Genomic DNA, 13,463 nt, shown 5'->3' on the forward strand with positions numbered 1-13,463 from the left:
GCCCGATCCTGACCAGCACAAGCCATCTTGGGGAAACCGATTTCTGTATGTTGGGGGCAAGCCATCTTGGGGGAACCGACTTCTGCCAAGAGGATGGGAGTGAGCTCCCTATAGGCCACTTGGCTCTCAACGAGTAAGAGAGAAAAGCTAGAGCTTTGTATACCTTCCCCTCAAATTGGTTCTCAGATGAGCCACTCCTGTTGGAGGTGGAGATTAGGATGGGGAAGAGAGGTGAGGAAAATCCTGGGATTTTACAGTAACGGAGCCTGCCCCAGATGGAAGGAATGTCTGGAGTGGACAGGAAGGGTTCCCCCAAACTTCAGCACGTAACAAGAACAGTGTTGTATTTGGCATATTTAACACTTGGAGAAGATCATTTAACACAGCCTCCACCCTTAGACAACAGAATTAATTTCAGTGATAACTATGTAATGATCAGAAATAATCATTATTTTCTTGACTCCATCTTTAGTTTTAAAACAGTTGAGAAACAAAAGAGCAGAATCTTGTTTTCCACAGTGTTATTCAAGCTCAGTAAATATTTCACATCTGAATCGAACTTTTCACTTACCAAACGAAAATACTACTTTGCATTTTATCACCGTTTTGCTGTTTGAAATTTTAAGCCCAGACAAAATCTTCAAGTGGTCACGTAGAATGACAGAACTGAATTAGCTCAAATGCTATTCTTCCTTTGCTGTAATCACTGTGCTATCTCCGTTTATTTCTGATCTGCTGTTCAAATGCAGGGGTCTGTAATATAGCAGGGCTTGGAGGCAGCCACGGTGCCTACGGTGAGCTCAAATGATTTCAAACAGTCACACACTTGGGCCGGAAATTAGTGGGTGAAGCTGAGCCCACATTTCAGACTTACGTATTATCAAAATCCAGCAATAACCTCGGCAATTGTTTAGAACTTGGACCAACCAAAGATTTTTTTATTTGTTTGTTTTGGGAAAGGGGTATATATTTCATCACTGGCATTGTTTGGAATTTCAGGCATGTGGTGATGATAAAAAGAAGACTGATTTCCGATTACTTTAAAAATTACTGTTTTAGGGCGCCTGGGTGGCTCAGTTGGTTAAGCGACTGCCTTCGCCTCAGGTCATGATCCTGGAGTCCTGGGATCGAGTCCCGCATCGGGCTTCCTGCTCAGCAGGGAGTCTGCTTCTCCCTCTGCCGCTCCCCACTCTCATGCTCTCTCTCTCTATCTCATTCTCTCTCTCAAATAAATAAATAAAATCTTAAAAAAAAAATCACTGTTTTAAATTCCCTGCAGAAAATGCCTGTCCTTGTTAGCCCCACCGGCCACACTGATTGCCCCCATTGTCTGGCTTGTGTTACACCACTGAGTAAAAACTACTCTGGGTTGGGAGGTAGGATTTCTGGGTGCCCGTCTTGTTCCTGCCTATAACTGGCAAGTCTCATTTGCTAATGGGGCAAATCTCATTTTCTTTTGGGCCTCAGTTTTCCCAACTGTACAGTAAGGGGACTGGACGGGGTCATCTCTAAATTTTTTTCTCCGCTCCAAACTCTGGTTTGAAAAGTCATCTTTCACCAGGGAGAGGGAGACTGGAGAACACATTTGGAATCTGAATGTGTCTCTGTCCAGGGAGCTGCACTGATTTATGGGAACAAGTCAGTGAGAGGAGATGATCTGCCTTTGATTTATGTCACAGGCATGCTGTGCTCTGGCTTCTGCTGTTTGGGAGGAGCTGGGGCTGAAGGAGAGAAGTTTCTGGGTTGGCTATGGGAAGGATGGAGAGGAGGAGGCTGTGGCCTGGTGGGGGCGGTGGCGATACTGCCAGCACGCATTTACTGAGTGCTTATTACCTGCTAGGTCTAGCGGCAATTGTCTTAATGTGCTAATGTCATCTTGGGGAAGGCTCTACTATTTACCCCTCCTTTACAGATGAAGAGCCTGAAGCTGTGCTCAAAGTCCTACAGGGTGAATAGTGGTTGTAGGATTTGAACCCAGGTTGTCTGGCTTCGGATTCCATCTTTTACCTAGGGTGGTAGAGAGTTAGGGGTGTGAGTTGCTGTTCTCCCCTAGATCTTTGTGTCTCTGTTCCCAGGTGGCCATGTCCCAAGCAATCGGTTCCTGGTCCTGGCATTATAAGAAGGGCACAGGAGACTCTACTGAGGGCGGGGTTTTGCTTTGTTTCAGGTCTTTCCTGTTCCTGGCACAGTGTATGACTATAAATTGTTGAGTCTGATCTTGAGTCTGATTTGTCTCTGACCTGAGGCTAGATCTAGAGACTGAAGTTCCAAGCAGGGTGAGGGACTTGTTGAAGATCACCGAGACTTCAGTGCACAGGTGGATCCGGGATTCCACTCTTCAACCTGCCTTCACGGGCCAACTGGTCCCTGTGTGCACCAAGGGTCTGGCCTGGCTTCTTCCCATGATCTCCATCTTGGACTTTAAAGTTTCCAGGCCACATCCAGGAATTATCCAGGCCTGTGTCCTGATGTGGCACTTGGCTACCCTCATCTTTTGTCCATGGGTGGTCTGTACTGTTTCAGTACTAAACCATATTTCATGAGGATTTTGAAATTTATCTATTTTACAAAGCATTTCTCTCTGTGAAGAATCTGAATGTGGATATATTACACATGATGATTCCATTCATTCAGCAAATACTTGAGCATTTATTGTGTCTTTTCTAGGCCCTGAAGTCATAGACAGACCCAGTCCCTGCCTTTGTGGAGCATATAGTCAAGTGGGGGACGGATGCTACATAAGCCATGAAATAATGATTTAATTACACTTGCCATTACTTAATTCACATCTGCACGTGAGGGTATGGAGGCTTATTTTCTGAGTGTTACAGGTAGTTCAAAAAGGACTATGAGCTCTTTTCTAATCATAGTTTTCCACTGAAATCTTATATTTCATTTTTATTATATCTCACTTTGTTTAAAAAATGTGGTATATTTTATACTACATTGTCAAAAATGTCACATTGTTCTTTATCCAAAACAAATGAAATTTACCTTGTAACCAGGTCTGTTTCTGAAATAGCTATAGATCTGAGCAGACAACAATAGAAGGTAATACATCTTCTACTGTGATTGCCCTAGCATTCATCATCTTCCCTCAATATTTTTTTTTTTATTAAAAACTAAAGGTTAGAAAGTCCGCTTTGTTTGTATTGGCAGTCAAAATTTGTTGAAGATTGCAACCGGCTGGGGGTTCTCCTCTGCATCTGGGTGTAATAAGTTGTAATACCTGGTATGGGTGATAGAACTTTCTATTTTCTCTCGGGATGTTTCAGGACTTTCCAATCCAGCCTCACCGTACACGGTAATGCCACAGGACAGAGTAAAACAGGTGAGGTGGTGCTTCTCACGTCACACAACCGAGAGTAGAATTGCTGACCAGAAGTTTGAGAATCTTCGCACAGGTGCTGTTTTTCCTGAAACCTGAGTTAGAATTCTACCATCTCCACTTCCATCCATTCATTCAGCCAACAAATATGGATTGAGCCTCTTCCACGAGCTTGGTACTGTAGCTACTAGATACCGAGAACACACAAAACAGACCAAGTCTCAGCTTCCATGGAGCTTATGTTCTAGTTGGGTTGACTCCTCTGAATAAGTAAATGAATGAACAAGGTAACTTCAAATTGTGATAAGGACAATGGAAGAAAATACCAGGGTTACGGGAATAAGACTAACTTGGTGGTGGCAGTGGTGAGGGGCAGAGCATTTTTGAGAAAATGACTTTTAAATGGCATCTCAAAGGACAAAGAAGAAACCGGCCTGGCAAGGACCAGATGGAGAGCATTTCAACAGATGCAGAGGCTCTGAAGCAGGAAATGGCTTGTATGTTTGAAGACTGGAGGAAAACTAAAGCACATGGAGTCCAGAGAGCAGAGGTGATGGTGGGGAGTAATGAGATGGGAGAGTGAAGAAGAAGCAGGTTGGACCCTCTGGGAGCTTTAGGGCAAGCTAGACAGTTTGGACTTGATTCTAAGTACAGTTGGGAAGCCAAGGAAGGTTTGACAAGGGAGTGATGATTACATTTTAGGAAGTTCATTCCATGTGACCGTTTGCTCTGAGAGGGACACTGAAAGAAGGGAGGCTGTCACAGTGGTCCAGGCAGAGATGATGGTGGCCTGGCCTACGATGGTCGGATGGAAATGGTGGGACAGAAAGTTTCAAAATAAACTGGGGAGTGGGGGCCAGGGCAAGAGAATCAAGGCTGTCTGGCATGGGCAATTTATTAGTTGTACAGTCTTGGGAAAAAGTCGTACCTTCTCTGAGCCTGAGGATTGGCTGGGGCATGGCAGAAGACTCTGGGTCGAGACTGAAGACGTGGCTGAGATAAGTCCAGGGGATAGTGAAGGAAAGATGGGAGATGATGCATGTGCCTGTGGTGTGCAGTGAATCACTCCCTCCACCAAGAATCTCAAAATGTCACTACTTGACAAAACCTTAAAATACCAATAGCATAAATTAGCCGGGCAAGATGACTGATATATATTGCTTCTGCTTACACCCACAATGCCTAGTTAAGAGAAATTAATAAAGACTTGTTTTCTGACTACAATATGTATTATTCAAGACTTTTTGGGCTACAAATGAAAGAAATGCAGCTTGAACTCATCAAAGCAAAAAGAAAAATTATTGGCTGGCATAATGAAAAGATGAAAGTGTAGCTGAATGAGCTTCAGGCATGGTGAGATCTGGATGCTCATGTCTTGGGATTAGTCATCTGATTTTCTCTGAGTATGGGATCTGCCCTCCTTTGTGCTAGCTGCTTTCTTGGGCAACTTTTCTTGAAGGAGTAGAAAAGATGTCAACCCCTACTTCCAGGTTTATATCCTAGCAGCTCCAATAGAAGGTAAGCCCCTGTTTGATAGTAGTTAGAACAAATTTGGGTATAGGTTCTGTTGACCTGGTTTGGATTACCTGTTCATCTCTGAAACAAGCTCTGGTCAGAGGGTGGATGGGCCAAGCTCTGGCTGGTGAGTAGAGTCATCCCCACCTAAACCATATGAGAGAAAGTGAGCAATTCCCAAAGGAAAACTGGGTTGCTCTTGCTGGAGTATATAATGCATGCTGGGAAGGCAAAAACAACAGACCCAAAAGAGTCCCCTTGGAATCCATGTCAGAATCTTACCTGTCAAACAGGTAAGCCCTCATAGCTCCATTCACCCATTGCTTTCCCTTGGAAGTGGTCAGAATGGGGAAGCATACAGCCTTAAAACTCTCAGAAGGCAGAAGCAGTGCTTTTCATTGTACCTTGTGGTTTCAAACCTGCCGGAAAGCTAGGGAGATGCTGTGGAAATCAAGCCAGGTATGGGAACCTTTGGAATCAAGTTGGGTAGCTCAACTTTTTTGGCGTGTGGGAGCAGGTAGCTGTGAATGGCACTGAGGCACTTTTACTCAGCTCTTTTCCAACACAGGCATTTCTTAAATCTTCCCAGTGCTCGTCAGGTTCCTCAGAAAGAATTTTATCACAGTATCGCAGACTGTCAGAGCTGGAAGGCATCTTTCAGTCTTAGACATCTTTCAGTCCAAACTGGTCTCTCTATTCAGATAAGAATATTGAGGCCTGGAGCACTGAATCGAGAGAAAGATCTTGATTCCCAGGCTTTGTGGTTTTATTTCTGTGAATAGTGTACTGAGTTTCTTATTGCTTCCCTCGTGAGTGTGCTTCACACATGAGCTGTCCTCTCTTTTTTCCTGTAGAGTCTGTTTAGTTTCCCATGGGAAAACTCTTGGCCCAGATTTCACTTGGTTTTCTAATTCTTGAGTTTAAAAATCCCTCTGAGGACCGAAGGTTCTTTGGAAGATGATGGGTAGGTGACCTAAGTCACCCTTGAGGCACTTTGTGCCTGAAGAACATAAGATCATGGATAGCCCCCTTGATTCAGTGACAGACCCAGTCCTTGCCTGACTCCATCAGCGCCCAGAATTCATTTACGTCTGAACCTCTGGGAATGTCTTCCTATAAAGTGTTCACTCCTATGGCTCATGATGGAGCATCTACTCCTGAATGAAAACTTGCCAGGCTGGAAGAGAAACCTGAATAAGTGTCCTGATAAAAATTCTGAACGCTGGACTCAAATAGCCTTGCATACAAATCCAGGCTCTATCATTTCTAAGTTGTGGGAGTGTGATCAAATCATTAAACTTTGCTGAGCGTCAGTTTCTTTATTTAGAATGAACAAACTCATGCAAGCTTACCTCATTAGGTGGAGAGGATGAAATGAGAGTAATGCATAAGAGTCCTCAGCCCAGTGCCTAGGAAAGGCTAAGCGCTCAGTGTGTGTATGAGCTGGGGGTGGTGTTCTCAATCTTATGATTCCAGGTAATAGTGGAGGAGAGCTTGAAATACTGTGTAACTCCAGGTAGGTGGCCATTCAGAGGGAAGTAGGTGCCATGTGGATTCACTGAAAGATGAACTCCACTTGGTCCAACTCCCACTCCATACACCTCTCTTTAGAGTCCCCCAAATGTAGACATTCTGCACTTTCTTCCAGAATACCCCTTTATTTATCACTTAGTTTTGGTGATTTTTACATGATTCCCTGAATTTGCTGACTAATTTTGATATCTTTCTCTCCTTCAGTGCCATAGATTTCTCCTCTGATCAGTACTTCTCACTCATCAAGGACTCCGTGAAATAATGCACATAAAGCACCTAGCCCACAGTGGCTGGCACATGGTAACTAATCAGTAAAATGTTAGTTACCAAGATTACTTTTCTGACCACTTCTGGAATTATTATCAAGTACCTGGCCCAGGAATAGTGATGAGGCCATGAATGGTAAGGGATGTCTGGGGCCACACACCTCTTGTCCTTTTGAAAAGGCTAAGCCTTATTCACATTCATCATCCTATTTTTTTTTTTCTGGCAGGAGAAATAATTTATTAGGTCAACTTCTTCTCATCCCTCTTTTTAAGGTCAATTCATGTCAATTTTTTTTTTTTAAAAAACTTTTCTCATAGATCCCATTAGTTACCTGCTGTTCCCAATCATTTCCTCTTCACTAATCTGTTTTGGTGCTTAGAATAGATCTGAGAGGCCAAAAGGCACCCATTACAGAGACAAGATTTGCCACTAAGAGTTTGATTTCATCATCATTGTCAGTTTGCAGGGCACTTTCTCAAACATGCTCTCATTTAATCCTCAAAATAACCCCGGGTGGAAGCATATTATTGTCCCTGTTTTTCAAGGATGGTGTCAGCGAGGAGTTAAGTAACTTGTCTAGTGCCAAACAGAAGCAAGAGTTCGATCTTTGGATCAAAATTTGTTCTGCTGCCTCACAGAGGCCCTCACGGGGTTTGGTGTCAATTGGTTCTTATAATGGGTCAGCATGGGGGTGAAGTCATTACATCTATCTTTCATATTGGCCTGGGGAACGAATGTGGGGAGGAAACAGGGCGTAGCAGAGACACTGACATTCGCCAGAGGCTGAGCATGTGGGCTGGACCCTTAGCTGTAGGAGTTTGGTTGGCATCTTTTACGGCCACCTCAAGGTTACTTCCACTGGCTAAGCTCTCTGCCTTGTATTTGTCTGGTTCAGTGCTATTTGTCCCTCTGGGTTGTGACTGTGATGGGCCCAGTGAGGGCAGACTATGAGAAGTATTTCTGAAATCTGAGATACCTAGGTGTAGAAGCAGCCATTTACCGGCTGTATGACTTTAGGCAAATATATATTCTAAACCTCCACCTCTGCATTTGTAAAGACAAGAATGCTTGGGTCTTCTCATCTGTGTTGTGGGAAAGAGTAGTTTAAATTTGCTAGTTTACCTAGAGTGCCTAGGAAATCATCAGGCTGAACAAGTGCAGCTTACCATCATCCCTGGTTTTATTGTTTTAAAAAGGAGAGCCCTTCAAGCACGGAGTTGAATAGGGAAATGTTAAGTTCTGCAAGTCCAATCATAGGCCCTTAAGTCCCACTTTTTGTGTGGTGGTGGCATGGCCCTCGGATTCAATTACTCATTCTACACTAATAATGTCCAGGTGTATATTTTGAGCCCCAGATATGCACACACAGTTGCCTGATTAACGTTTCTTCTAAGCTGCTTCAGATGTGCTGCAAATTCAGTATGTCTAAAACAGAACTCATACTCTCCTCCAAACCTGATCTTCTTTGGGTTTTTTTTCTCCCCCAGAGAATGGCCACTCTGTCTGGCCCGTTTTGCAGGCCAGAAATCCAGGACTGTCCTTGAAACACCCTCCCTGATCTAGTCCATCAGAACGTTCTGTCTATGCTGCTTCTTCCATAAACATTGAATCTGCCCATTTCCTGCCATGCCCAGTACCATCCAGTCAAATAGATCATCATCTCTTGTCTGGACTGTGACACTAGCCGCCAGTTCGTTGCCCTACATCTACTTTAGCCTCTTCTGGGCCATTCAGAGTGATTATTTTGGAAGGCAATGATCCTGTGTCCTCCTCCATCCCCATCCTACCCCCAAACACCTCTCTAGTGGTTTCCCATTGATTTTTTTATTATTAATTTTATTATGTTAGTCACCATACATGACATCATTAGTTTTTGATGTAGTGTTCTATGATTCATTGTTTGCATGGAGCAACCCAGTGCTCCATGCAATACGTGCCCTCCTTAATACCCATCATCGGGCTAACCCATCCCCCCACACCACTCCCCTCTAAAACCCTCAGTTTGTTTCTCAGAGTCCACAGTCTCTCATGGTTCGTCTCCCCCTCTGATTTCCCCCCTTCATTTTTCCTTTCCTGCTATCTTCTTCTTTTTTTTTTTCTAACATATAATGTATTATTTGTTTCAGAGGTACAGGTCTGTGATTCATCAGTCTTACACAATTCACAGCGCTCACCATAGCACACACCCTCCCCAATGTCCATCACCCAGCCCCCCATCCCTCCCACCCCCCTCGCCTCCAGCAACACTCAATGTGTTTCCTGAGATTAAGAGTCTCTTATGGTTTGTCTCCCTCTCTGGTTTCATCTTGTCCCATTGATTTTTAAGTCAAACATGCTCCAGAACATGGCCTATAAGGTTCATCATGATCTGGCCCCCGTCTGTCTTTCAGGCTCATTTTTCATCATACTGTCACTTGAGTTTTCTCTGCTCAGACTTAGCAACTGCCTGGCCAATCTTCCCACTCACTGTGTTTCTACTACAGGTGCTTTCACCATGGTCATCCTTCTGCTGGGAGTAGTATCTTTCCATCCCATTTTCCCGTAAACTGAACCTACTTTTCCTTCAGACTCGGATTAAGCTTTCCCTGACCTCTGTAATGAGTACACATCTCCCTTTTGTAGGATTCTCTGTTACCCGGAATCTCTCTCTCATGACACTTAGTACAGCTGCAATTATGCATTTGCTTGCATGATTTTTGTTTTATATCTGTCTGCCCAGACTAGACTAGAGTCTGGGCAGTGTGCTTTGTGGGTTACCCTGTTCCAGCAGCTAGCACAGTGGCTGGTACACAGAAGGTGCTCGATGATTATTTGTCCCATGCATGAGAATCCTCAAGGAGGATTCAAGTTTCTGAAGCATGGATCCAGGACCATCATTCTAGTTCATGGATCGCTAAGCAGCAGTTTATGCATCATTAGCTAATTTGCCCTTGCTAGTAAGTTTCAAAGCTGGGATTTGAATCCACAGCTTCTGTAGGAAAAAAATTTTTAGGAGTCTGACTTGCTCAGAGGGCTCCCTCTTGAATTCTGTTCAAAAAGGGACAGAGACCTTGCCCTGGGAACATTTCTGCTCCAAAGTCAGTGATCTAGAACTGTAGGTTTAGAAAGGTGGATGAGTAAATTATTCATTTGGAAATGACTCAGAGCCTTCTAAAAACCTTAGGAAACATATTCTTTTTACTCCTGGCTGGTCATGCATAAGACTTAGAAACCAATGGAATGATAAGGAACATATTTTCTACCCTTGTTTGACAACAGCCGAGTTTCAGTGCAATCTTACCTTCTGTGACGGGAGGAGTAGAGTTTAGAGTCAGCATAGTCTGCTCTCCTATTCCATCCACTAACCGAGATTTATGTCCCTGTCTGCTTATTAAGTTTTGAGGAGGAATGCTCTCAGTAGAACCTGCATTATATGTTTCCCTGATACTATCTTTTCTACTGCATTCTCACTGCTGTCATCCTAAGATGCTTATCACCTCAAGTGTTCGGTTCGATTTGAATGTTGATACTATTTGGGCTAGAGCATCAGGCTTTCCCTTAGCTGGTCTATTTCTCCCCCTAATATGAGAGTCTTCCTCTTACAGATGAGCTCAAGAACCTAGGGTGGCTTCCCAACATGAAGCTCTTCTCCTTGGTCTTCAAGGAGCTTCTTGATAATGTTCCATTTGTCTTCTTTCCTTATCACATGCCATCAGGATGTTTTTTCCCATTGCCTTTCAGTTATTTAACTCACACATTCAAAAAATACTTACCGAGCCCCTGCTATGTGCTAGGCACTCTGTCACACACTGGAGTGGAGCAGGAGAGAGATGGTCATGGCACCTTCCCTTCTAGACCTGTGTCCCGTGAGGACAGACAGACATTTTACTAACTCCATTCACCATGGCTTGTGTAATGAAAATTATAACAAGTGCTCAGGGTGGGGGAGAGGTACTGAGAGTGTGTGGGAAGCGACCCTCACTTAGGAGAAGCATGGAAGACTTCTTTGGGGAAATGGTGCTGTTCAGTCTGAAATCATGCCCTGTGTTCACTCCCATTTTCTTCCTCATAGGAAAAATGTTCTTTCTTCTCTCTCTGTATTCAAAAGTATTCCATTCCTGGGCGCCTGGGTGGCTCAGTTGGTTAAGCGACTGCCTTCGGCTCAGGTCATGATCCTGGAGTCCCTGGATCGAGTCCCGCATCGGGCTCCCTGCTCAGCAAGGAGCCTGCTTCTCCCTCTGACCCTCTTCCCCTCTCATGTGCTCTCTCTCTCTCATTCTCTCTGTCTCAAATAAATAAATAAAATCTTTAAAAAAAAAAAAAAGTATTCCATTCCTATAGTAGCAACTTGTTAAGCTAAAACAACATACTTTAGAGCTCAGATACTCAAATCAAATGGAATTGGAGTCAAATCCCAGCTCTACCAATTCCTGGCTTGGTGTCTTTATGCAAATTATTCACTTTGCTATGCATAGTATTTGCTCAACTGTCAGAGAAGGATTGTAACACCTTCTCCGCAGGGTTATTCTGGGTTATTCTGAAGTACTTAGCACAGTGCTGGCACTTAGTTAACATGACCAAGGTTATTATAAAGACTCATTGCTGGATTGGCTGCCGGTACCTGCTTCCTTCTCTTTTTCTTTCAATCATTCTATAGACATCAGCCAGGTATTGTGTCAGATATTAGGAGTATGTCAATAAATAAGGTGGCCCTGCCCTCATCCTTGAAAAATCCCTTTGATCTCAGTGCCGCCCCCATCCTCAGGGCCATGCCCACTCTCAGGTTTGGGTACGAGAGCAGCCCAGGCCCCAAAGTGGTGTGACTCGGCACCCATCCCCTCACCTGCTCTAGAGACTTGGTTCTGAGAACTGACACTGGTGCCCTGTGCCTGGGTCCTTCCCAGGCTTACCTGCCTCTGCCTGGATTTCTCCCAGCCCAGCAGCAGCCTTTTGCTTCCTGGCACCTCCCTGTATCACCCCCAGCACATGGCTGGGCTCATAAAGGGTGTCCAGGAAAGGCAGGTTCACGAGTTGTGCTGAGAGCCCCAAGACTGATGTCAGACCTCAGCCGATGTTCCTCAGTTGAAGGATCCACTTGATGCATGAAATGTTTGCCAAGCACCTCACATTGACTTTGTAGCTGTCACTGCCCGGGATGGGGGGCACCAAGGGGAAGCCAGGAGTGCTGCCTTCTCGATTAGACAAAACACACAGGTCCTTGGGCCTCCTCCATCGTCCACTGACAAGAACTAGCTCTGTGCAGAATCTTCCTTTGTGGGGGCAACACCCATAGGGCCTCACTTGGAGTCCTGGATTCTGTAGGAGAAGCAAAACCGCAACAGATAAAATGATTCTGTTCTGAGTGAAGGAAGGCAGATTTCAACCTGTGGACTCCCAGATTCTACCTTCCTTGTCAACCTTAGGCCTCTTTGATATATGCTAACTTAGGACTTGGGAAAAAAACATTCCCTCCTCATTTGACCTCAGATTCCTCATCTGTGATCTGGGGATTCAATCATTCATTCATTCATTCATTCAGCCACACTCTTTTTTTTTTTTAATGTAGGTTCCACACCCAGTGTGGGGCTTGAACTCACAATCCTGAGATCAAAAGTCGGATGCTCTACCTGACCGAACCAGCCAGGCGCCCCCATTCAGCCACACTCTTTTTTTTTTTTTTTTTAGATTTTTATTTATTTATTTGAGAGAGAGAGAGAGAGAACATGAGTAGGGAGAAGGGGCAGAGGCAGAGGGAGAAGCAGATTCCCCCCTGAATAGGGAGCCCGATGTGGGACTCAATCCCAGGACCCCAGGATCATGACCTGGGCCGAAGGCAGACACTTAACCAACTGAGCCACCCAGGTGCCTTCAGTCACACTCTTAACACCTGATATGTACCTGGCATCATGCTTGGGCTGGAAATACAGTGATGTGCAAAGCAGACATGCCCAGCCCCCCCTCCCCCCCGCCCCGGCTCACTGGGGCGAGGGAGGCACAGATGTGAAAATGAAATCTGTGACCAACACAGTGAAGTGAGTTTAGCCGTCCCAGGAGAGGTGTGGTGTGGCAGAGCAGGCCCTGTAGGCCAAGGAAAGAGTCTTTGTCCTAACAGTTCAAACAGGGGCCAGTGACACTTGTCCCCCTTCTCACCTTACACCTAGCATGTAGCTAAATGAGATGTTCGAGAAATTTTTGGCTTCAGACACATGTAAAAACTGCCTCTCAGCTCAAATATCTTCCTCAGGACAGCTGTCCTTCATTCTACCTCATTCTACTTAGACCTCACCCTCTTGGCTCTCACGAGATCTGGCCTTTTCCTTTATAGCTGTAATGGTGATGGTTAATTAATTAGTTTAGCCTCTGTTTCTTCTCCCGCATCAGAAGGACAGGAATTATGTCCGTCTTCTTTGTCTGTGTAACCTCAGCCTGAAAAGACCTTAGGAGATGCTCAGTAAGCACCTATTGAGGGGCGCCTGGCTGGCTCACTTGGTTGAGCATCTGCCTTAGGCTCAGGTGGTAATCTTGGGGTCCTGGGATCGAGCCCCCGTGTCAGACTCCCTGCTCAGTGGAGAGTCTGCTTCTCCCTCTCCCTCTGGCCTTCCCCACCGCTTGTACTCTCTCGCACGCTCTCTCTCTCTCAGATAAATAAAATCTTAAAAAAAAAGTTAGCACCTATTGAATGAATCAATAAAATGACTAGAGATGACGCTGAAATCTAACTTATGAATGTCAGAGCAATCTGCAGATCTGTGAAATGTCTCAATGGGGATTTAGGGACCATGAAGTCAACCTCATCTTATGACTGGGGTAAACAAGACCCAGAAAGGGGAGGTGACTTAGC

This window comes from Halichoerus grypus, chromosome 2, assembly GCF_964656455.1.
Source record: "Halichoerus grypus chromosome 2, mHalGry1.hap1.1, whole genome shotgun sequence".
Taxonomy (NCBI): Eukaryota; Metazoa; Chordata; class Mammalia; order Carnivora; family Phocidae; genus Halichoerus; species Halichoerus grypus.